Source organism: Leopardus geoffroyi, chromosome B2, assembly GCF_018350155.1.
Source record: "Leopardus geoffroyi isolate Oge1 chromosome B2, O.geoffroyi_Oge1_pat1.0, whole genome shotgun sequence".
Lineage (NCBI taxonomy): Eukaryota > Metazoa > Chordata > Mammalia > Carnivora > Felidae > Leopardus > Leopardus geoffroyi.
Window position 1 is genome coordinate 76739406 of NC_059332.1, and position 26948 is coordinate 76766353.

Genomic DNA, 26948 nt, shown 5'->3' on the forward strand with positions numbered 1-26948 from the left:
TTCTAAACTCTCTGGCCCCGCCGGGTTGAAATGCTTGAAATCCCAAGATTCCTACCAAAGGAATGGTTTCTCCATTTATTCTGTGGCCTGGACACATAAAGGCCACTAAGAACCACGCACAGCTGAAAACATACCTTTAGTGGGTTAAAAGTCCGGACTATGAAGTCAGGCTTTTTGGGCTGAAATCCCGACTGCTAATTCCTAACTGTGTGCACTTGGACAAGCTGCTTAATCTGCTTGCTGGAGGGGCACACACATGCGGACAGGGTGGGTCCAGGGGGACAGCAGCGTTTATTGAGAAAAGATTTTAGGTAGAGAGACAACAGGCACTGCCCATCTGCCCTCACCATGCCACAGGCAGGGGTAATATATTGTGACGTAGCCCACCTTTGGCTTTTGTCCTTTTTCACCTCTCCTATCTCCACCATGCTTCAAAAATTCCTTTTCTTTTTCTCCCTTCAAATCCTCAAGTTAAAAATCCCAGACTCCCTAAAACCTGATTTGTCCTTCACAGTCTACTATGAATACAGACTTAACCTTACCAAGATGAATTTGCTTTGTAAGTGAAGGGCTTATTAGTCAAATAAGTCATTTAACAGCTAAGTTCAAAGGGAGTTCTGAGGCACCTGGGTGGCTCAGTTGGTTAAGCATCTGACTCTTGATTTCAGCTCAGGTCATGATCTCACGGTTGCTGGGTTGGAGTCCCACATCAGGCTCCATGCTGCCAGTGCAGAGACTGCTTGGGATTCTCTCTCTCTCCCTCCCTCTGCCCTCTTTTGCTCTCTAAATAAATAAATAAATAAATAAATAAATAAATAAACAAACAAACAAACAAACAAACTTAATTTTTTTTAAATCAAAGAGAGCTCTATTAGTCAAAGTCTTAACAGACCAAACGTATATTCACACTAAGATAATTCAAGGAGAGGGGTGCTGGGTGGCTCAGTCGGCACAGGTCATGATCTCATGGTTTATGAGGACGAGCTCTACATTGGGCTCTGCACTGACAGCACGGATTTTGCTTGGAATTCTCTCTCCCTGCCCCACTCACGCTTTCTCTCTCTCAAAAATACACTTTTTAAAAAAGCATTAAAAAAAGATAATTCAAGGAAAGACCATTTCCAAAGGGACTGATCACACAGTCATAAGTGGATGAATGGGAACCACAAGCGATAGTTCAGGAATCTGGAGCTAACAGCAGCAGAGGTGCCACCACCCCTAGACCCAAAGGGACAAAGGGAGGAAGACGGTACCCGAACTAGAAGTAAAATCACAGAGCACTGGCTTTCTAGAGAGGAGAAAGTAACTTATGTCAAGGGGAATGTCCAGTCCAAGACAACCAAAGTGAGACAGGGCTAGGAAATAAAAACCTTGGCCTCATTCTCTCCCTTCCCTCTAATCCCCATTGGCTGAACGCAAAGAGAGCCAGAAGTTTTGGGCATCCATCAGTGTAGTCCACGCAGGTGGGCCTCAGGACAGAAAGCAGGCTGGGAAGAGGTGGGGAGGAGAAACAAAAGAGCAAATGGAATACGTCCAGCAGAGGGGCTATGAGACATTCAGGGCAAGACCGGTCCCCTCATCCCCTCCTTGTTTTCTCATCTCTGTGCTCATCTCCCCTGATAGGTTCAGAACTCAGCAACTTGGCACAGAGTTTCTAATGTTTTGTGTTCACAAAAGAATAAAACTCTACATATCCTCTTCCCACCACTATAAACCTTCTTCAAAGTTTCAAAAAGAATCAGGTGTTGACCATCAGGCAGGCAAAGTAACTGGGAAAAACAATACTCCTTTGGCACACACATAGCTTAAAGCCAGCATCTCTCCTGGAAAGGCATTTCTTGAGCAGTCATATATCTCCAGACTTTGGGTAGAAGCAAGGAAACAAGCAGAACATAAATTTAACAAGGAAAATGAACCCGAGAGTCCGATTCAAATCTCAGGAAAAGGGTGCTTTGTATGGAATCGGAGACCGTGACTCACACGTAAGGCAGGATATGGCAGTAGAGAAAGAGACCCAACTTGAACACACACACCATGTAAATCCTTCTTTACTGTCAGCTCACATCTGAAGGTCAATTCTAAATGCATTTTGCAAATAGCATAAGGCAAAGGAACTGCACTGGAAGCAAAAAAGAGTTGGCAGCGTGCTTCTGGGAGTGGTCAACGTTATCTGTGTAGAGATGGGTCAGCAGTGTCCAAGAACGACAAATGCGCTAAAGCAGATGGAAGCAGTCTACTCATGCACTGGGTGAAGGTAATCTTCTGAGATGTAGTTAATATGCATGGTGCTTAGCTGAACACACAAAGAGGTGAGGCTGGGACCTGGGAAAATATACTCAATTTGTTCTTCTACAGCTTCAAGACCATCTATAAGACACAATGAAAACTCACTTGCAATCCTGGAGAACTGTTCCTTTAGGATGTATTTTTGGATTTCAACTTGTCTAGCCCTGGGTGGAAAATACAAAATTACATTAATATAACATAAATTTACAAGAAATAGAACCAGACTGTTAGGAATTTGTGACCTATATTCAGATCCTCCTGAGACATTTTCAACAACCTTCTGTTGCAAGACAGAGCTACAAAGGGACACACATAAAGAGCTAGAGATACAAGTCCCAGGAAGTCTTTCACTGAGCTAGGGAGACTCAAACTTCAGGGTTCTTTTCAAGAAATACAATTGTGGCTTAATGATTCTTCTCTTTGCTATGAGATGGAGTAGGACACTAACTAGGAAAGAATCATGCATCTTATGCTATTGCTGAGAGACTATAGCATTCTGTGGCTCCTAAATCAAAGTTTCTTTTCAGTTGGCTCCTCCCCTCTTCCTTGACAGAGGGGTGAACATGTTTGCAATACTGACTGCAAACCAGTGTTTGCACCAGTATGGCACCTTGTGATTCACAGTGGACCCCTTCATACTGAGCAACTCCATCAGAAGATGGTGAATGATGATACCATCAGTGTCCCACTGGAATCTCTTCCAATAACTTGCTCTATCTCTAATTTTGGTAGCAAATCTCAGGAAAGAAAAATGGCCAGATTCCAAGGACATAGAATATCTTGAGTTGCTTTGGGGAATTTTTCACTCCATCTCTTTTATATGTGTTCAATATGAACTTTTCCTAGGAACATTTGTATTTCAATATGCTAACAACAGCAACCCACCATATTCATTTGAAATCTTTTTAGGTGAGAGCACCAAGGGTTTTATAACAATATCACTGCTTTTGAGTGAGGCAGTGGCTTCTACCACTGGTCTCACTGGTATGCAAACTAAAAATGACTGAGGATAGTCAGGAAGCATTGTTGATGTTGTTTTTTAGGACTTAGACTGTGCGTCCTGAGCATGAACAATTGTGATTACCATGCACACCATCTCTAAAGGCTGCCATCCTTAGAGGCCTATCTGTGCACTTTGTACTGTGACCACCCAACAGTGTACAAGGCAAGATGGCAAAAATTGCCTGAAGAATTCACTAGCCCCAGTCCCCTCTCAAAAATAAAACCAACGAAAAAATAAATCTGGGAAATTGAGAGTCATATTCACAGTGGCACAAATAATCTTTGGGGGTCTTTTATGATTAACTTTATAATAGATGAGTCAAAACTATTCTTTCTCCCTCCTTTCTTCTTTCCCCAGTCATTCATATATTATCATTCCAGAATAGAGAAGACCTTCAAAATTTAACTGTCTAAAATAGGCATTCAAATCTTCATAAGACATGTCTAAGTTTTAATTTGGGCCTATATAGCCAACTAAGTGCTGCAGTTAGAAATTAGATAATGGGCCAAGTTTTGTTTAAACAACAAAAAAACCTGCCCTTGGGGGACTCTAAGATCAATGGATGAATGCATAAAACCTCAGGGTTTTCCCCCTCAATTTTAAAAATCTGGATTGCTGTATAGGAGCTGTGAATTTCACACATTCCTTACTTGGGCCTGACCCCACCAAACCTCCTGATATAGAAAAAGCAATGAGAGACAAATGGCTGAATGAAGGAAGTAACGGAAACGACTGTGTTCTCTAATATACAAAAACAGGTAATTAATTCTCCCCTTTCCTATCCCTTATTAACTGTGACCTGTGCACGCACTTCTTCGAGTTTTTCAGTACCACAGGGATAGGCTTTAGCCAAACTGGAAATATCCGCCTTAATAAAGGTCCACTATAGGCTCATTGAGAGCAGGTCTGTTTTTAATACTGAAAATAGAAGACCCATAGAGATATCCACATGGACGAATTTCCTGTTCTTGATTACACCGTGTGGTTTGGGTTCTACACTAAGCCTAGATTAAGAGATTTAATCCTTTTTGTTTTTAGAAGAAAGGAAGAAAAGAACGAAATCCCACTTCTCTTCCTACCTAGATTTAAGATCATAGTATAGTTAAGGCATTTACAAACCAGCCCTGTATTCCATCAACTTTAGTCAGAGGTCAAATATCTTCCTCTGACAATCCACTCTACTACCCACAAAAGTTTTGTCCTTAGAATTTTCTTACATTAATGAAAGATTATTGATTTTATCTAGTGCTTTAAAGAAATGAGGGAAAAAACAAACTCTTTCTCTCTCTCTTTTAATCTACCCCAAAACCTTCCAATGTATTATCAACAATAACATGAGGTACTCTCCCATCTTCTACTTATTTTAATGACATTCCCTCAAGAAAAGCTCTGAGATGAGTTGATTGAAATGGAAGAAATTTTGGAAGATTTTGAAATACTTGCAAACTTGCAAACATTAAAGTCAAAGTGCTCTACCGCCTGCCCTCTTCCCCTATCCTAGCTTTGGGGAAAACATGGAACCTTTAGAGAAACTATGAGATCATACAACAAAGAAACTGTGAAACACAGGAAAAATTCTATGTGGTTTCTCAAAGGTTTCTTCTGAGGATCCAGGGGAGCACAGGCTGTAAACCAGTCTCCCAACAAGGGTTTGAGAGCCTAGCCCAAAATGGCCCACTGTGCGCAGGAAATGTGACTAAAGTCTAAGTTTAATTCAAATGAGTCAGCACTCTATAACTAATATTTCTGTATTTGTTTTAACATTGATATATTTTAAATTAGTTACTGTAAGGATAATTGACACTCCAGGGAGATACACCACATCCCCCGCCTAGGCTGATATATGGGTGCCCAGTTTTAGAAGCAAGGTTTCAACGTCTGTGCTGAAGGATAGACTGGTATATTTCATAGTGTTTTTCCTACCCAAAGTATTCTTATCTCTCCCAACTCTGCTTAAGTGTACATTTTCACTTTCTTTTTTTTTTTTTTTTTTTTTGCATTTTTTTTTCAATGTTTATTTATTTTTGGGACAGAGAGAGACAGAGCATGAACAGGGGAGGGGCAGAGAGAGAGGGAGACACAGAATCGGAAACAGGCTCCAGGCTCTGAGCCATCAGCCCAGAGCCTGATGCGGGGCTCGAACTCACGGACCGCGAGATCGTGACCTGGCTGAAGTCGGACGCTTAACCGACTGCGCCACCCAGGCGCCCCTACATTTTCACTTTCTTAAACTCCCTGGAATTCTGCTGATTAAATATTTGCTTGACCCTTCTTTAAAAATATTTTACCACTAGAAAGTTAACTACCAATCATGGGTATGTTAGTGTAAGAAATTCAATCAGATTATTTTCCTGTTAGTATCTACTTGGCATTAGCTGCCCTTAGGATGTTCAATGGCAAACTTGTAATTTCACGGAAAGGAAAAATATGTAATTGCTGCAGCCCAAGAGCCCCAAAGATAAGAGACCTGGGGAATAAGCTGGGATGTACAAAAGGTGATAGGAAAGTGACTCCCCAAAAAGCATAACAATTTGGAAACTCACTGGAGTCAATCCACACACTGTAAAGGATAAAGAAACTTTCTGTCTCCTTCCTATTCCCCTTACTGTATGCTCCCAATTTCTACCACCTAGAACACATAATAATATAAAAAAAAAAAAACATTTTGTATTTACTAGTGGCTGGCATTAAATGTATGTGATTGGGCTTGTCTAAAACCTGAAATGCCATTTATAGCATCATATCAATAAATTAGTAAAGGTTCCAGACCACTAATTTACACATGACCTTTTGGAATACTCTTTATTCATAAAATAGATTCTGTTATGAAAGTCCATAAGCAGCTAACAAATGTCTGGATTAGATGGACTCCAGGGGAAAATGAGTTAAACTGAGAAACTATCCACTTCCTTCAAGTTCTAGCACTTTTCCTCCATGAAAAGTAACGAGTGAATGGAAGGGTCCACAAGACAGGGACTGGTGTACTAAGACAGAAGTACAAGTCATCAACTTAGTACACTGAAAGGAATCACAAAGGTCTTATAAAGCTCCACCACCTCCACAGCCAATATCAGGTCCAATAGCACCTTAAACCATTCTAGAATGACAGAAGGCCATCTCATTTCTTTCTTTTTTTAATTAAGTTTATGTTTTAATTCCAGTATAGTTAATATACAATGCTATATTAGTTTCAGGTGTACAATATAGTGAATCAACAATTCTATACATTACTTAGTGCTCATCATGTCAAGTGTTCTCTTAATCCCTATCACCTGTTTCACCCATCCCCCAACGCAGGCTCCCTGAGTGTCCCTGCCTGCCCATGAATGCCCCCATGACAATCATCCTCTGAAATTCCACAACCAATCTCAAAACCTTGACTATCCATGAGTTATGGCTATACCTGCTCTTATGCTGCTAGTGCACAGGAGCTAAGGGGCTGCAGTGGGGGAAGCTGACTAGATTCTGCACAGAGCAACATATCAGGATCAAAATAGCTCAAGAGGACAACTGGGTACATTGCTCCCTCTTACCTCTCCATACACACAGATATATTTCCAAAAATAAAATTTTTGCAGGTACATTTTACATTCCTGATGGCACTGAACCTATATCAAAAGATATTCCTTACCATGGTAAACAGCCCGAGAGGTTTTCACGTTTTATTCCACCAATATTGGAAGGTTTACCTTGGGATATGCATTTGGTGAATATAAAGATATTTAGCAATGTACTATGGTGAGGAAATCATATTTAGAATCAGAGGATATGGTTAGGGCCTCAGCTCCACTATAAAAGTGACATTCTTAAATAAATTATTTATTCTTTGAGCCTCAATTACATCATCTGTAAAATGAGAATAAGGGTAATATGTATAGTCAATTATTGTTATCCAGGGTAATTGTGTTCTATAAAATCACCCTGAATACTGAATTAAGCTAATACTAATTTATTGTTCCTAGGGAAAATACAGGGTTAGGTTCCAGAAAATCCCCAGTCACATTTTAACCAACTCATCAGTACATACCTTGGTTTATGTGGCTTATGCTTAAAAACACCTTATTTAATATATATTGTTGACTCATGAATAGTATTACAACTCATGCTTTAATGAAGCTTATCTAACTTACATATTTTCCCTGTAAGGCACATCATAGCTTTCTTGCACTTATGAACACTACACAGCACTTCAGCGCTACACTTGGGAATCATTTCATTTTTATTTATTTATTTGTTTTTTGGGGGGGGAATCATTTTAAAAACGAAATCACATGGGGCACCTGGGTGGCTCAGTCCGTTGAGCATCCGACCTCAGCTCAGGTCACGAATTCACGGCTTGTCAGTTCGAGCCCTATGTTGGGCTCTGTGCTGATAGCTCAGAACCTGGAGCCTGCTTCAGATTCTCTGTCTCCCTCTCTCTGCCCCTCTCCTGCTCACACTCTGTCTCTCTCTCTCTCTCAAAAGTAAATAAACATTAAAAAATATTTTTTAAATGAAATTGCCATCAAAAAGCACAAAATCCAAAACACATGGCACTAAATAGACCCCCAAAAGGACACTCATTGACAGCATGAGAGCTAAATAAGATGGCAAAGAGTCACCTTGTTCGACTCAGCTGGGAATGAACTTGATAGGCACTCAGATTTTTCACTGCCCTGAGCTCACATGTACATGAATGTCCACAAAAGCACTCTGACTATTGATTTGGGGTTTACAATTAAATTTCAGCATGTAGGCAAATTAACAAATATGAAATCTACAAGTAATAAAGATCAACTATATATCATAATTATTATTAGGGATTAAAATAGTTAATGGTTACATATAAGAAAAATCATTTATAAATGGCAAAACACTAAAAAATATAATCCAAACTCCTTGACTTCGCTAGTTCTCTTTAAATCTTTCCACAGGGGCGCCTGGGTGGCTCAGTCGGTTAAGCGGCCGACTTCAGCTCAGGTCATGATCTCGCGGTCCGTGAGTTCAAGCCCCGCGTTGGGCTCTGTGCTGACAGCTCAGAGCCTGGAGCCTATTTCAGATTCTGTGTCTCCCTCTCTCTGACCCTCCCCCGTTCATGCTCTCTCTCTGTCTCAAAAAATAAATAAACGTTAAAAAAAAAGTTTAAAAAAAAATAAAAAAAAAATAAATAAATCTTTCCACATTAGCAAAGTGACTACTATATCACAGATTCTTAGTAAACAATTGCTGGGTGAATGAATGATAATGTGACTTCTGCTTCAAGTTCCTGATGATCTCAAAAGGGAAGCAAGGCCGAAACACATGGGAAGTTACAGAGTCAACTGATGGTACAAGGCATCAGTTCAAGAAATTCTGAAGCCCATTTCTCTTTCAAGGTACCAAATTCTGAATTGCTGGGCTCTTAACATTTTTAGATCATGTTTGGACAGCCCGGGGTACCTAAGAGGCAGTGCAGTCGCCTGGTTTGCCAAGGTGGCACAGACACCTTAGTGAATTAGAGGTGAAAGCCACATCTCCAGCCCTGGCAGGAACCAGAGAAAAGCATATTCATGAAAAAGACCCCGGGTTCCTTTAGTACCTCTCTCACCACACAGCCTTCCCACCACATCACCTCCCATTGTCTCAACAATATTCCAGATCCTTTCACCAGCTGTAAACTAGCCAAAAACCAAGGTATATGGTTTATTTTCTATAGACTGTGAGGTTAAAATAACTTTCCCTTCCTGACTCCCTCTTTGCTTAGCAAATCTCTTTACTGGTTTTCCATCTTTTCTTTTAAAACCATCATAACTGGAGCTTCTCTACAGCTTGATCATTAAAATCAGGCAGGCAGAGATTTGGCAGGCAAAGAAAGGGTTTCAATTCTAACATTCAAGGCACATGTGCAACAGGGAACTTCTCAACTTGGAAAAGAATCGAGATTAAAATTTGGCCCACAGCTGATTTGATCCCTAGAGAATTTTCTTATTCTTTTATCCAGAACTGCTTTTCAACTGCAGAGTTTACCCCCACCTCACCCTTCAATTGAAATTCTGCAGGTTTTGTTCCTTTGACTCTTGGGACACTTTCCTCCTTTATAATTCCACTTTAAAATTTGAAAACTAAAAAATGGATACCATCTTTATATGCTAGATGTCTGAGACAGAATCTTTTTTTCCCATTTGTTTTACTGTCCATGTTAAAAAGCATTGCATTGAACAATAAATTATGGCTTTTGCCTATTTATAGGATTTAAGTTACCTATAGAAATATTTATTCCTTTCCTCCTTTTTGCCTTTTCTAATCAGTATCATCAAAAATAAAAGAAACAACTCCAATAGAATCTCTATGTCCCAGTTAGTGTTAAATGGAAGTGAAATACTAAGGGAAATAGATTAAGCAAAACTTGTGCAACTTTTTTCAAGGGCTGTTCTTGACCATTTAATTTATTGGAAGGATATGCTCTGTGGTTCTTGATTTAGCAGCAACCATTCTTTTGTTTACATAGAGTTATGGTTTTATTTGTTGTTTTGCCCTTTATTGAACACATAGAGTTTTTTTAACCTAATATTTAGAAAAAAAAGGTAAAGAAAACAAAATTGCCATATTAATTATCATCATTGACCCTCTAAGTCCAGAACTCCAAAGCAGTATGAGACTATATGTTCTTAAGTCTGGTATAAACAAATACCAACACCCTCTCCATGAAACCTTTAATGATTCTTTTGCCATAAAATCTAGAAGGAGAAGGAGGAAGAGGCAGAAGAGGAGGAGAAAGAAAGAGGGATGAGGAGGAAGAAGAGAAAAGGTAAGATGACAGATAAGACCAAGGAAAACCTGTAAGTCAGAAAGCAGAATTCGTGATAGGTAATTGACCCAGGAAAGGTCTAAGCCAGATGAGATATCCATGACTCAATTCAATTTACACTGCAGAACACCCAAAAGGCTCAAGAATGGAGATACCAGGTATTTCTGGAAAGTGGCGGTGGAGGCCAAAAACTGGAGGGTTGGCTGAATGTCCATTTAAAAAATATTCACCCCCATCTTTTCCCTCATGTCAAAAGTAGACTGGAATTTTATTATTTGGAGAAGGTAAAACAAATTTCTGGACTAAAGAACACTAGGCATAATTAAAAGCCAGTAACACCGAATAAAAACAAAGATTAAATAAAACTTTACATACTGAATGCTGGAACTCTCCACTTTCTTTCTCCACTTGCCTCCCAGGATGCTGGCAATCAGGTATATAAGGTCTAGACTGAAGTCTTCTCTGGGGAATCTAACCATCTCAATAGGAAAAAAAAACCTCAAGATACAAACATCAGGGTTCCCCAAGGAAATAAAACAGTCATCCTGCACTGAAGCCTGTCCCATAAGACCCACCCATGAGTACAACTGGCCTTTCAGAGCCCCACTCTCATATATGCATAGGCAGACACAGATCAACCAACATCTGGGGAAGGTCTCTAGCTTTAAAGTAAGGTCCCCAAACAGGACAAAAGAAACTAGTTAAAAATAAAGACTATGTAGAGAGAAAGGAAAATATATTATAATTATCATAAAAAGATAAGGAAAGATATTATAACTATGAAACAAGAAAAGGAAACTATCTTTTAAATTTTAAAAAGAAACATTCAGAAAATAAGACAAGACTCTTGAAAGCCAACAACACAGCAGTACAAATGACAAACTCAGTAAAAGCCTCAGTAGAAAAATTTGAGAAAAATTTCCCAGAGACTATATCAAAAATATGAAAAGACAGAAAATGGCAAAGAAAAGATAAAACAATTTCAAGACTATCCTAGAAAATCCTACAACCAAGGAAAAGTTTGAGGAGGAGAAAACAGAAATAAAGGAATCACTGAAGATGTCATTCAAGAAAGTTTCCTAGAACTGAAAGAATGAGCTCCCAAAGGCCAAGATCCCATCAAATGCCCATCACAATGGATGAAAATAAATGTACCCAAACACATCATTATGAAATTTTGAAACCCTGTGATCAAGGGGAATTACCCAAGGCTTCTAAACAGTTAAAACAGGTTTTCTACAAAGGAGGATGAATCTGAATGATATCTGGATTCTCAGTGGCATCACTAGAGGTTGAAGACATTAGGGCAATGCCTTCAAAATTCTGAGGAAAAATTATTTCCAAATGAAAATCTATGCCCAAATATCAATCAGGTATAAGGGTAAATAGGTATTTTCAGTCAGGCAAAATGTTAGAATATTCACCTCTCATGTACCCTTTCTCAGCACTCATAAACAGAAATGATAAATAAACTGTGATATAATCATATGGAGAAATATACATAGTGAAGGTGAGTGAATTTCAGCTACAAGCAACAGTGCCCATAAGTCACAGAAGCATAATGTTAAGTAGAAAAGACAAGTCTCAGAAGGACATACACCCACATGATTCACTTACATAAATTTCCCAAATATGCAAATTAAATACATTGTTTAGGAGCAAAAAATGTGGTGAAACTATAAAGAAAAGAAAAGACTAAAAAACAGTTGAGAATCATGCTCACCTGTGAAAGGGAGGAAAGGGCAATGAGATTAGAAAACAGTATACAGTGGACTTCAGAGGTCAAAGTAATATTCTTTTACATAAGCTGGGAAAACAAGTGTTCCTATTGGAGCTTAGATAAACACACAGAGCTCTGCAGAATTCTTACGTGCAACCTGCCAGTGCTCTGTTCTTTTTAAAGAACAGGAGTCAAAGGGCCCGGGTGGACAAAGAATTATGGGAAAGCTAAGTATATGTAGGAAGTTGTCTTTTGTTAGGACAAACATACAACCCTAACGGAACCTGGCCCCACACGTTCAGTCTTGGAGCTGTAACGAAATCAAGAAACACAGTTCATTAGCCAAAAGTAATTTAAAAGGAATTCCATTTTTTGCTGTATTTCTAGAAAACCACAACGAGGATCATAATTGACAGAAAACCATAATGAGGATCTCAAAAACACTTACTCAGTCTCCATGCCTCTCCTGCCTCCTTCCTGCACCTCTGCAGCTCTTCCCACACTAACTACTGAACTAGCAATTCAACTTCTCGTTCTCAGATTGGGAGTATGGAGAAGTGTGCTGTGAACACTACCATCTTACAAATTCTCGCTGTCATATATTAATGCAGACATTGTATAAAAGATGTGACAACAACATGGAAGGTGCTGAGAAGCACAGATAGGAAACTTGTCAGGGGTAGCCTTATTGAAAATACACTAGTCACATTGAGGAGGGCACCTGTCAGGATGAGCACTGGGCATTGTATGGAAACCAACTTGACAATAAATTTCATATTTAAAAAAATACACTAGTCAATGATCTCTCATTTCCACTTGAACAACCTAGGAGAATTAGAGAAAAAGCCAAGGCATCAAGCCCCTCTCTTATCTAAGGGCATGAAATTATACATTCAGGGGGAATCTGTTGTAAGAAGAAAGTATAGAAAATTAACTGATATGTTATAAATAAGTATTAAAAATGTAGACCCCAAATCCAGTAAGACACGTGCTCCTTTAAGGCCGTTCTAACCAAGAAATGATTTCCATATTCCAAATGAGGACTCTGCAATTCCTTCAGCGAACACATTAGTATTCTTGTGTGCTCTGTAGTAAAAAAGGAGTGCCTGATTACAATTCACTGTCCAGAATTTTATGGCTAGAACTTGAAGAAAACAGAGTTTCTGCCAAAATAGCTTCCTGCCCAGGTGCTGAACCAATTAACTCTTAAGCAATCAGGCCGTAAAACCCGTAATGGTGAGTTTTCTGAAGTGCTATATATAAGAAGACAGCTTGGAAAAATAAAGATGAAAATTTGTTTTCATAACCAGGAGTGTTTGAAATCCTGAGAGACTGTTTGAACGCCTTGCTGAAATGCATGTGACGCTGCAAATTCCCAAATGATCTGATGGTTAAAGATCTATGCAGTCAACGCTGACACTTTTTTTTCCCTAAAATGTAGAGAAACCTATTTTTTTATAATGTGTAATTTAACTGTCTATGGAGAGCCCAGTGAATAAATTTGCTTTTGAAAAAACGTTCAAATGTAAAGTTGGCTATTAAAATATTTCATCCAGCTAGCAGCATCAAAAGAAGAATTACAGCCATAGTTTCTTTTAAGAATGAAAAAGCAAAAAGCTAGTAGTCAACTAGTAACTTCTTTTTCTAACTCAGCTACAGAATACAAAACATGACATTTTACTATTTTAGCAATTTCACAAATGGTTACTTAATGTTTACAGAGGAAGAATAGGATATAAAACACGATGATATGAAGCATACAACTCCAGAAGCAAAAGTTCCAGATCTCTGCAAAAATGAAGCATCCAGATTTGCCAGTCTCAAGAAGCACCATAGTAAGATCTCTTTCCCTCTGCACAAACCCCAGGTTTGGCAGACATCCTATAACGGGATGAAACTGATAATATTTTGGAAAACCAGAGTATTGAATACAGATCTGGTTCCTTCCTTCCTTCCTCCCTTTCTCTTTCCCTCTCTTCCTTCATGCCTTCCCTCCTCCCTCCTTCCTTCCTTCCTTCCTTCCTTCCTTCCTTCCTTCCTTCCTTCCTTCCTTCCTTCCTTTCCTGTGGTTTTCTAAGGATAGTTAGGGAGATCTTTAAGGCCCCAGAATAACACACTAACCTGAGAACTTTCAAGTGTACTGGTTGTGTTGGCTTTGCTATTAATTGGCTTCATAGCCTAGAGTAGCTACTTACTGTCTGCTCACTATAGCATCTATAATGTGTCAAAACCCAGATATTCCTTCCCAGTGGACTCTGAACATAGGATTTTGTCATACACTATACTTGGTTCTGACTGGACAGAAAGCACAATGGGGATATGGTTCCAATAAATATTTAACATCCAAAGGAGAAGATTCCAATGAGTAAGCAAAAGGAGAAATATCTAGAAACTTCTAAGTCCTCTCCAGCTCTAATTTTAGCATTTCAGTGGGAATGAAAACAATAGGTAAAGATCAGAAAGGAATGTGATGATTGCAGTTATTTTGATGGAGTAATTAAAACAACAGGCACTTGTGGAGTGAGCAGGCTGCAAGACAGCAGGAGGCCTGAAGAATACAAAAAGAGGTTTTATTTATGTGTGGGCGGCCACTAACACAACTCCACTCACCAAACATTTATTGAGCACTTCCTGAGGCCTGGCTCTGTGTTAAGTGCTGGCTAAGACCCAGGCCCTAAAAATATAGTGGGAAGAACAACATGCAGATGGATAAGTTGCCCTAAAGTGTGGCAAATGATATTACAGAGATGGCCAAACATGCTAAGGGAGCAAAGAGAAAAGATTAATCCATTGACAGGAGTTAGCAGAGGTCATGAGACTAAATTACAGTCAAACCTACAATTTTGTCAGGACAAAAGATTAACATTGCTTTCAGCTCATTTTCAATTTCTTATTTTTCACATTTTCCACATAATACAGAAAGCTGCCCTAGACTCTAAGTATGAGTTTCAGTTTCTGTGGGCTTCAGGTGATATAAACAATTTTCTATTCTACCTGAGTTTCCTGAGTTGTCTATCAAGTTAAGCCTTGCTTTTTCTTCACTGGATAGCCTCCTATATTACAAACCACCAGCTCACCGAAATTCAAAAGAAATTGAACTGAAAGATACTGAATACATACAAGAAAAGGTTTGATATTAATGTTAGCCTATCTGATGTCTCAATCAAATCAAAGACTTACAAGCTTTACTCAACAAAATGCCAACTCCCATGTTAAAGTTTCCTTCACATACCACAAATACAAAGCTTAGTAAATAATGAACAATGATGTATACACATTTTCTTGCTGTACCTAGCAAGATGGTCTGGTAAATGTAATGGGAAACACTGGGCAATTAGTGAAAAAATGCTTTTCTAGTTCTTGACTCAGTTCTCTACTTTACCTATGTGAAGTCAAACAAACCCTATTGCTTATCCCCTCTGCTAAGTAAGTCATCTCTGTTTATCTGTCCTTGGTGTGAACAGACATCACCTTATCTTGTTTGTTAAGATGGAGACTTCTTGCGGCCACCCTCAAGCTACAACTGGAGTGAGTTCAGGGATGCAGATGATGTGGCCTCCTCCTCGGATCTCCCAAAGATGCTACACAGCATGTGAGCCCCCACAAGGCCACAACATCACATCTCCCCATGGTGCCCCCTTCCTGGGCTGACTAATTACCCAGAAAAGGTGCCAACCAGCTTTCCAAAAGATGGTGGAAGTAGCAGAATGATCCTTGTGTGTCCCCACAACTCCAGACTAAAGTGCATCATGAAACCCATGAATGAGAGGCCCCCAACACCAGCAAAGCAAAGGGGAGATCCTGCTGCAAAAATGACTGAATCTCCACCACTTTCCCCAGTGCCCAGATTTAGACACCCCACCCTGAGAAAAAATGTATCAAAAAAGAAATTCTGGAGTAGAACCGCATGGAAGGTGCCAAAGGAATCATATCTACTCACAGCCCCAAATCCTGACCAGCTGTATTCTTCACCCACAGCAGCACACCTTTGCTGAGGGAAGTCCAAACTAGCATAAAGAAATATACAGAGGGGGTGCCTGGGTAGCTCAGTTGGTTAAGTGGCCGACTTCGGCTCATGTCATGATCTCGCGGTCCGTGAGTTCGAGCCCCGCGTTGGGCTCTGTGCTGACAGCTCAGAGCCCGGAGCCTGTTTCAGATTCTGTGTCTCCCTCTCTCTGACTCTCCCCCGTTCATGCTCTGTCTCTCTCTCTCTGTCTCAAAAATAAATAAACGTTAAAAAAATTTTTTTAATAAAAAAAAAAGAAATACACAGAAATACTGTTAACTACAAGACAAGGATAAACTTAAGAGAACAAAATCCTGTTCACTAAGCCAACAGGTCTTACCCTCCCAGGGTTATCTCTTCCACTCCAAACTCAGACAAATAACTCATGATCCCAAAGATTTTGTGTAATGAGAACATGACATTCCCAGAAGTCAACAGGCCTGGGGTAGGGTGGGGAGCACAGGAGCTAAGGAGGTCAGGAGCCTAAATTATAAAGTTAAAGCTAGGATTCCCATCTATTCTTAAGATTTTTGTTTATCCTTAAGTTCTTGGTCTCACTCACTCTCCACATAATGCAGCAAGGAGATAAGAGGGGCCACAACTACAAATGTGGAAACAACCTGGACTCTTAACATATATCACTCCTGTAAACAGTTCTGAAACATCTAACAATTCTGTGCTTAACCTAATATTTATCTCTATATACATGACAGACAAGCTGTCACCTGAAGAGCTTGAAAAGACATGCTAATCCTTTGTTTCTAATTTTGCCAGTTAAAATTTTAAATGTAAGCGTTCACATGGGATTTCAGCATGACTTAATAAGTTATATTATATCCTTTCCATCACCTATGCCGACAAACAATCCTGGGGATGGCTAGAATTAGATTTTCCAACAGGCCCCAGCCCAGATCCAGAGCAGGTCTGCACTAGTTCCAGACTGTAGTCTGTCCTCCAGCCTCCAGCCCAGAAAAGGGACTATGACCAGGGTCATCCAAAGAAGCTCCAAAGCCTTCTAGAACATGAGGCTCACTTTTGAACTTGTACATAGCTCCCAGGGCTTTGAATCTGATACTCACTGTTAGCTTCCTCAGCAGCAGTGCACCAGCCAAATATTCACATTCAGAGAAGTAAATCCTCACTGCTATCCCTAAAAGTTACTCTGAATATGACAGTAAGAAGGACATAAAAAGCATATGCAAGAATTTGATCTGGAAGTGACTTCCCTCCATACTTTCTTTCAAGTTCCTTTGCACTGCTAAGATAGATAGAAAAGACTGTCACACAATTTGGAAATACAGAGAAAGTAAAAACCCTAAAATTCTCTGCTCTCTGCCTCATTCAGGCACCAGTCTACCTCAATATGCTCTGTCCCCAGCCCTCTTCAGTTCCCCACAAACTCACTGCTGTATCATCTAGTCTCAGTGTGATGTATAACTTCAGTATGTGAGGCTAAACTGAAGGGGATAAGAAAGACAGACAGAAGGTAGTATTCAATCTACACTAGAAGTTTTTGCTTCCTCTGGGTAAGTGCATGGATCTGGAAGTACATACAATTTGATTATTATAAATAGCAAAGAAGAACAAAAACCTTTGCTTCACCTTTGCTTCATGTTTGACATATTTTAGGTACTGATATCTCAGCATAAAATGTAAATTCAATTTTTACAGACAAGAATTACATCATTTTTTTGTGAACTATGATGGAATTCTTTCAAGGTACAGGCATGGCACAGCCCAGTCTCAAACTGGGTTTCAAAGTGGACAGTCAGTAAGTCAGCAACTTTCTGAACATGTGTTGTTGCACAGGGATGGGCCTATACCCACAACACTTACGAATTAAAAAGAAATAGGCAAATTACTTAGGATCGAATAGAGAAAGGGGATCAAAAACAAATTTACCAGCGCTTGCAAAAGCAAAAATGAACAAAACTTAAATGTATACATGTATTAACATATTCACTCAATGTTTATTATTTACCATGAATATACATATAACATTGTCAGTTACACATAGAAATAAGCAAGACTTGTGCTGAGGGAATGTGGTATCTTAAAGTGGCCTCAAAGCACTCTTTTGTCCAGTAATTCTCCCTTACCTCCAGTGCAGGAACCCAAAAGAAGAATTCATCGCTTAACTACTATGTATTAGATACCTAAGATAATATTTTTCTTATGAAATGGCATGTACTAAATGCTCAGTAAATGTTAGAGTCCCTCTCAGCAATATTTGTTTTAAATTCTTTCTGTTTAACTTAATATTGCTGAATAACATCCAGAATGTTTGGAATGTTTATACCACTGCCACATTCTTAGACACTGAAAACAAAAGACCTGAGTCCAAGGATATTCACTATGGATATACCCTTTTTTTTCCATGGAATTATAATTTAGTGCAAACAGAGTATTTGACCAGAGATGCATATGATTTGTGACTTGAATTCACTGGATTGAGAAATGATGCTTCCTGGTTATTTTGTCCATGAAGAAACCTGCATCAACCAAAACATATTATAAAATGGAACCAGTAGAGGGGGAGGCAGGACTTATGGAATAGCAGAATCAGTACCTCCATAAATCCAGCGCTCCATCAAAACCACAAAAATACTGGCAAAAATATTAACATCAACTTTTTTTTGTAATTTTGGAAATTAAGCAAAAGCTTGCAAAAATCTAAAGAGTTTATTCAAGAAAAACTACTAAACCTTGGTAAGTAGATATTTTAACTTGAGTTAGTCCTATCTACCTTTCTACTCAGCTCCAATGCCTTGAAAGTCATTAGACTGGGAGGCACCAGAGGGAAAGACAAATTCTGCAACTCCTCACTATTTGACCTGACTCACAGTTCCCTTGGATAGCCACATTCATAGGGTGCTATGTATTTGCCTCACTCAGAGTTCAGCTCCACAGGAAAAGCCCTGTTTCCAGGATGCTGATGAAAACAATCAGATTCAATTATTTAATATTCCATTTGATTAAGATTGCAATACCAATTGGGGCAAATAAAATCTTGGCAAAAAATATAAAAGGAAGATCTGGGGAATGAGACTTCCATAGGGGGTGCTGAAAAGCTCTGACATACTGCTGGGAATCTGGAACATCATACACATGTGTAGGGCTATGCTCATGCCCAACAAGGCCCAGAGAGGGCACCAATCACTCACCTCTGACTGACCTTGAAGTTCTGTACAAGTAGAAAGTGAAGGCTAAGACAGACTTATAAACTACCTATGATTTGAAGGTGTATCTCCAACACACATACACACACACATATACACATATATATATGTATATATATACACCCCTTATCAAAAGGTGGAATAGTTACTGGGTCAAGTCATTTAAGTAAATCTTTTGACCAATCAGTTGCTCACTGATAAGCTATAATGACCTGACCCTAAGGTCAATCCCTGCAAAGCCAGTCTTAAAAATAAAAATAATAAGTTTTTAATAAATTAGGGGAGCCTGGGTGGCTCAGTCAGTTAGGCGTCCGACTGCAGCTCAGGTCATGATTTCACAGTTCATGGGTTTGAGCCCTGTGTCAGGCTCCATACTGACAGCTCAGAGCCTGGAGCCTGCTTTGATTCTGTGTCTCCCTCTCTATCTTCCCCTCACCTTTTTGCACTCTGTCTCTCTCTCTCTCTCTCTCTTTCAAAAGTAAATAAACAAAAAAATTTTAATAAAAATAAAAAATTAAGTTTTTAATAAATTAATTTAAAAAACAAAAACAAGCATAAACTTTAGTGGCCACATACTGAAGGGAATACAGACTCTATAGAATTTGTCCAAAAAGTCACTAAACAAACAATAACAAAATGGCAACTACAAACTCCAGGGGTAGGGTATTAGAAATCTGATTCCAGAGCTGCCACATTATATTATCTAAAATGTCAAATATTTAGGGGAAAATACCGGTATACATGACATGCAAAGAAACAGGAGAGTGTGGCCCACATACAGAGGGACAAAAAGCAGTTAGTAGAAATTGTCCCTAAGGTGGTCCCATATGTGGATTTATCAGAAAAAGATTTTTAAAACAGCTAAAGAGTTAAAGGGAAGTTGTCTGACAACTATATCTCATTAAATAAATAATATCAATAAAGAGGTAGAATTCTATAAACTTAAAAACCAAACAGAAATATCAGAGTGAAAAGTTCAATTGCTGAAGAAATAAATAATCACTAGAGTGGCTCAACAATGGATCTAAGCTGGCAGAACAAAGAATCAGTGATCTTGAAGACAGATAAATAGAGCTTATTCAGTCTGAGGAACAAAAAGAAAAAAATGAATAAAAATAAACAGAGCCTATGAGATGTGTAAGATACCATCAATACAACAACACATGCATATTGGGAGCCCTAAAAAGAGAGGAGAGAATGAACCAAGTAGAGGTGGCCATAAGCTTGAAAGTGAACAAAAGAATAAAACAACTAACCCAGACTTTTAAGCTTAAAAAGCCATAAAGATACTTCCTTCTTGTTATTCTGCTTGTTCATTTTAATTTACTCAGCAGAGACGATGTAAGACATGTGTCAGACCTAAAGTTCGCATATTTGATACAAGGCTGATTTGAGTGATGAAATGGTTTCATCTTGTGCTGTGGAGAATTTATGTATCTGGAAAAACGAACTGGGAATCTCTCAAACAGGACTATAAAACAAACCACAGCAAATCAACATCCTGACAAAGCAGGGGTCGCAATGGCCATTCCCTGTCCACCTGCACTGCCATTCATCTCACATCTCCTTCCCAGCTGCACTGTTCCTTCAACATAAGACTTCCTCTTAGCAATAATTGATCAGCAAGAGGATTTTGGATTACCCTCCATTCAACCTTTGAATAAGTAAGAAGTAATTCCAACAGAATATACCTTTGCCCAAATGAAGAGTGAGAAAGATTGTAATGTTCATCTTCCAGACTGCTGATGTTGCTGATCAGCAGTACCACCAGACACTTGTACACAGACCTACAAGACAGCAGCTATCAAGGTCAACAGCTTCCCATAGACCTCTCCATGAGTTCCCTTCATGGTCTCGCTTCAGTGGCCACATGTGCTTGGCTTTCTTGGGCTTCCCTGCAGGCCCTCACTAGTTCACCAGCAACCAGTGCATTGGGAAGGGTTCTCTCTGGTGTCCCAAAACCTTCCCCTAGACCACCCCTTGCCCAGCTCCTCCCACATTTGTGTCAGATCTAATTCTGACACTAAATCCCTCTTCCCACCATCCTTGTAGCAGCTCTGTCTTCCTGAGTGACCTGGACTGAGAAAGAAGCTGAATATTCCTCTCTCCTCACACTGTGCCAGCAGCAAGCCCTCCTCTCCCCGAAACAAACAGATGCCTTAGGCTAACTAGAACAAAGCTTCTATTTCCATAAGACAAAAGAGAAAAGTAAATTAATAATTTTCAAATTATTGCCACTCGAAAAAGTTCTAATCTGGGCCCAGTAATATGTTTTCAACTGGATCAGCCCTAACTTACTAAATAGCTGTAAGATTTAAGAAGGGCATAATGAAAGATAAAGTTAGAAAGAGTAAATGCTATCAAACAGCTCATAAAGTTTATAGACCTAGAAAATATGAAGTCACAGAGGTCAGTACCAAAGAGTAAGTTCATGAGAAATGCAATGTTTAGAGAAAACGTCACTGTTTTAATATTGAAGGTCCCAAGGACCATGCATGGCTGAACAAGACTAAAATAAAGCTGAGTAAAAAAAAATAGTCATTAGTCACTTATAAATGGAAGGTCACTAAGCTATTAGCCTCTTGCAAGTAAGAGCTTACTGAACACTGATGATCTTTTCTCCATACATCTCCAAGTTGGCAGCATCCTAGATGATGGCATGGCATTACTAGAAAAGATGCAGGGCCAGACTTAGCCTCAGACACTCTCAGTGCCTGCCTAGGACAGCTGGGGTAAACTTCACTGGCCTTCACAAAGACTCTCTCTGAGAGCTCAGCTCTTTGCATTCTTCTAGAGTAGCAATCAGGGAGCCCCTGAAATGCCCATAATAGTATCTGTGTTGTTAATGTCATATTTGGAGCCAAATATCTTTCAGGGGAGCCAGGCAGCCTGGTTCCTAGAGAAGGATGGTAACCAACCAGGAAGAGACACTAAATGGATCTGAATTCTCCCACCAGTGATTCCCTCCAGGTATAAAAGAGATTGCTTCTAGATACTTGAGAAGTAGACATAGCATATCTTTGGTTCTTCTTGTGCCCTTTCCTGAGACCCCTTTTCAGCACCACCATACCCCCCACTAGCCTCAATTCCCTGGCCCTCAATTTGGTGTTGGACTCAGGCAAATGTCTAATGGCCCTTTTCCCAGTCCCCAAGTCCTCCATGGAACCCTCATCACTTCAGTTTCTGGTGTCAATGGTGATCACTTGCTATTCTAATCAACCTGCCAGTATCAGCAGTGTTTCAGGTAAGGTCATTCCCTCCCCCAGCCAGGGCCCTCCACCAGTACAAGCAGCTGTTGTGCATTTACCTGCAGCCTTTGCATTGTCTCAAAAAAAGGGGGACACTATTCTGGAGGGACTCTTGGTCCAAAGGCAAAATCTGTATCATTTCAATTAGCCTAAAAAGGGACATTTTAAGAAGCTAGGTTTGGGGCATCTGGGGCTCAGTCAGTTAAACGTCCAACTTCGGCTCAGGTCATGATCTCATGGTTCATGAGTTTGAGTTCCGCATGGGGCTCTGTGCTGACAGCTCAGAGCCTGGTGCCTTCTTGGGATCCTGTGTCTCCCTCTCTCTCTGCCCCTCCCACACTCATGCTCTGTCTCTCTCTCAAAAATAAACATTAAAACATTTTAAATAAAAATAAAAGTTAAGTCTGAAGTCAAAACAATTGCACTGTCACCTGTAGCCCACCTCCAAATCAATTCAATTCAGTAAAAGATAATTGCCCTATAGGGGTGCCTGGGTGGCTCAGTCAGCTGAGCGTCTGATGTCAGGTCATGTCATGATCTCACACTTTGTGAGTTTAAGCCCTGCATCAGGCTCTGTGCTGATAGCTTGGAACCCTGAGCCTGCTTCAGATTCTGTGTCTCCCCCTCTCTCTGCCCCTCCTCTGCTCACGCTCTGTCTCTCTCTCAAAAATAGATAAACATTAAAAAATTAAAAAAAATGATTATTGCCCAATAGACCCACTGCCCCCTATTATTAAGGTCAGCACTGAAAGGGGTTGTCCTACTCACACTGCACATGTCTCTAAAGAGGAGAGGACCATGACGCTTGAGAAGTCCCAGCAATGCAGGGGACTCCTGCTACTCTCCCAGTTCACACAGTTGTCTATGTGGCCACTCTTCTGAAAAGCAGAAATCTGAGAGTCCTTGGGGCTTATCGCTTTCTCTTGCCCTTCTACTCCTATCCCAACTATCTTGAGAAGGCCTCATCTTGCCACTGCCATTTGTCTTCATTAACATCTCTAGTCTCCCCCAGCACACTTAAGAATGTCAGCCCTTAAGTTGCCAAGAAGTGCTGTGTGTCCCTGGGGTTCTCAATGTGCCAAAGCCACACTGTATTTTTTGAAAAAGTAAAGAAAGTCTCTCGTCCTCTCCCTCTCTGCATGCTGTATCACTTGGGCCCCAGAGCAGTGACTGTCTGTGGCCTGAGCCTCCCCAGAGTTTCCTGACAGTTCAGTCTGTGGCCCTTCTCTGCTGGCCTCAAACTTGTCTCCTTGGGGTGAACCAGGGACTGCAACAGACCTGCACTGACCCTGTCCTTTCTCCCTTCTTGCCCCCCACCCCTACCCCATGCCAATCATCAAGAATAGTTAGGCCCTACAGTAGCACCTGCCCCACCAGCACATCAGACCTGACCACTTGCTGTTATAGGCTGAAATGTGTCACCAAAAAAATAGATGTTGAAGTCCTACTCTGTGGTACCTGAAATGTGACCTTAATTGGAAAATGGGTCTGTGCAGATGTAATCAAATTAAGATGAGGCCATTAAAGTGGGCCCTAGCCCAATATGTCTGCCGTCCTTATAAGAAGAGGCAAAAACCATGTGAGGGCAGTGACAGAGAACACCATGTGATGAGGAATGTCAAGGATGGATGATGACCACCACCAGAAGCTAGGAAGAGGCAAGGAAGGATTCTACCCAGAGTCTCAGGAGGAGCATAGTACCTGACACCTTGGTTTTGAACTTTTTGTCTCCAAAACTGTAAGAGGTTAACTTCTGCTGTTTTAAGCCACCAAAATTTATGGTAATTTGTTATAGCAGCCATTGGAAACTAAGACACCCACTCTGGCTGAAGATGAGACCCTCCCCCATACCTATTCTGAGATAATATAAATGCACTCCACCTCATTATGCTTCATTCCTCTGGCCTTATATTTGCTAACCACAGAAAGTTGAGGGACAAATCAGCAAATCTTACTTATTCTAAGGATAGGGGATTGGGCCAGGAGGCAGAGTTATTCTCTCTTATTTTTTCAAACTCCACCAACACTGATGCTTGGCAGCCTCATCACTCTAGGAGATAAAAAGGCTCCCATCCTTTGTTGCTAGATAAACCACAACCAGGGCATTAGAGTGAGTTTGGGTAGAGGCGTGGGGCAGAACAAAACATGAAAAGGGAATTGCCCATTCTGACACCTTCACAGTGATGTGCTCACATATCGTCTTGATATCAAATCCAGATTGGCTAGGAGGTCGCATCCTCCTCCTGATGTGTGCACAGAGAAACACACATTTCCCATTAAATGCCAAGGTCACCCACGGGGTGCTTTGGCAGAGCTGTGTGGAGAAGTTGTACAGCACCTGCCTACATATGTTTGGCCCAACGCCCTCTCCTTGCTTCCCCTCTGATCAGAAGCACATTTATCTGCAACTTTTTTTAAGTCAGAAAAATAAAGAATCTCTCCGAGACTGTTCTGATTTTTTTAAAACCAATTCCAGACCATGCACAATATTTTTGCTGAATTTCAGTTATGACATCCTACTGAATTTATTCTGTTCAGATAGAGCATAAAGGGAAATTCACCACCGATGGATATGAGTATCTATTGCTGCAAAGCTGAGCTCTTCTCTAATTCCTCCTCACACCCGTTTCTTTGCTACTTTTCTTTCTCTCCTCTCTCACGTTTAGTCCTTCCCCTGATCTCATCAGTTTCCCTCCCTAATTCACCTGATCTTTCCCTTCTCCTCCCCCAGCCCCAACAACCATCATAGCCAGCCCAAGGCAAGTTATGAAAGAGGAAAATTTGTTCTTCAGAACACTGTGTTCCGTTTTATGCACCTTTCCCCACCTCACCTCACCATTGCTGGGCATCCAATGGTCACTTTCAGTGCCTTGCTTTTCCTATTTGTATAAAAAGACATTCTTTTCATTTGTAAGTTGAAGAAAATAATGCCCTCTTCAAGGGAGTTCTTGCAAAGATCAAAACGTAGGAGTGTCTAGGTGTTCCTGGGTGGCTCAGTCAGTTAAGCCTCTGACTCTTGATTTCAGCTCAGGTCATGATCTCATGGTTCTTGAGTATGAGCCTCATGTTGGGCTGTGCTTGGGATTCTCTCTCTCTCTCTCTCTCTCTCTCTCTCTCTCTCTGCCTCTATACTGCTTGCTCTCTCTCTCTTTCTCTCTCTCAAAATAAATAAATAAACTTTAAAAAAAATGTATGAGTGTCTAAAACTGTGGGCATTCCATAACTGTTATTTCCCTCCTGCATTCCAGCCCTCCTCATGCCTTCTTCCTCCCCATTCTCCATACCAGGCCTTGATACTAGCCAATGACCCACAGTGTGAGTTTATTTTATTTTTTTAATGTTTATTTATTTACTTTGAGAGGGAGACAGAGAGAATGCATGAGCACAAGTTGAGGAGGGCCAGAGAAAAAGAATCTCAATCAGGCTCCACACTGTCAGTACAAAGCCCAATACGGGGCTTGATCTCATCAATGAGGTCATGACCTGAGCCAAAATCAAGAGTCAGATGCTTAATTGCCTGAGCTACCTAGGCACCCCACATAGTGTGATTTTAAATCAAGGTAGAGCCCCTTTCAAGAACACTTGTTTTAGGCCTTATTTATAATTGATGAGCAAAAGTCTTTAATACTTGATCAAAGCATTTTAGCCTTGAGGGGATGGGAATCAGAAAAAGAGGGACCTCCTCTGTCCAGAGAAAATGCCCATCCAGGTGACACTATGACTTCACAGCCCATCTTGCTCCCTCCATGTTGAGTTGCCTTCTTGTGAGAGAGACAGAGACAGAGAAGCAAAGACAGGCACACAGAGGGTTATAGTCCAGTTATTCAAGTGTCCACTAGCTACTCTAACTTTGTTCCTGGCACCCCATCTCTAGTATATGGTAGTCAGGGATGTCCCTCTCTGGTGACTTCACTCAAACATGTCCTAACTTAAATTCCAAGAAAAAAAAAAATGGTTGAGAACTTCTATCCCCGCTCCTTGCCAAGGTTAAGCCTCCCTATTAGAGGAACGAAGGGTTCCATACATGTATTGGTTCAATAGTGACCTAAACCCCCTTGCTTCTGACAGATTGACCAATATCCCAGATGTTATCTGAGGCTTTCTCAACTCTCAAGAACCTACATACACTTAACTGGAGTGCTCAATTCCATGGTCCATGACAGTCCAAACTCCTCATGGTTTCTGTAAATTGCTTAGGGTGTGTTTCCAGGAGATCTCTTCTAATTCTGCTGTCAGCTTTTCTTCACCTTCTACAAAGAAATCTGTTCTTGCAAAATGATGTGTGAGTTTAGTAGTCTCACCAATCAAGGGGAGTGTCCTGTAATGTACTGGATAGCATCACACTATCCCATGGCCCTTTACCCTCTGTCCTCCACAACTCCTCAGCAGTCCATAAAGTTTTTCTGCCTCACACAGAATAGATTCACTCCCTTCTCTCAGGCTTGAAGCCAGCCAACACCATGCCCTAAAAGAGGGAATATTTGCCTAAGAGAAATCACTGGGCAATTCGTAATCAATCAACTGTCCTCCTAACGCACATACATAGGACAACTCTGCCTAGGAGACTCTATAAGGAAAGAGGAAAAGCCAGGAGCTTTAGTAGCTAAAGAAAAGGTCATGAGTCCATCGTAGATTCTGGCCCAGAGTGAGGCAGAGATTAATGGAGATAATCCAGTTGAGAAGGAAGGGAGAGAGGAAAACTGGGGAAGAGAAAGGGAGAAAGGAATACCAATACTCATA

General features: G+C 40.4%; 1 long non-coding RNA gene across 1 annotated transcript in view; it reads right to left on the reverse strand.

Annotated features, from left to right (window-relative positions):
- Positions 1 to 2320: 2320 nt before the first annotated feature.
- LOC123608688 overlaps positions 2321 to 26948 on the reverse strand; it is a 158889-nt gene continuing 134261 nt past the window's right edge. Inside the window, exon 4 of the long non-coding RNA XR_006717382.1 lies at positions 2321 to 2450. This is a non-coding gene — a long non-coding RNA (uncharacterized LOC123608688). The remainder of the gene's footprint in view (positions 2451 to 26948) is intronic.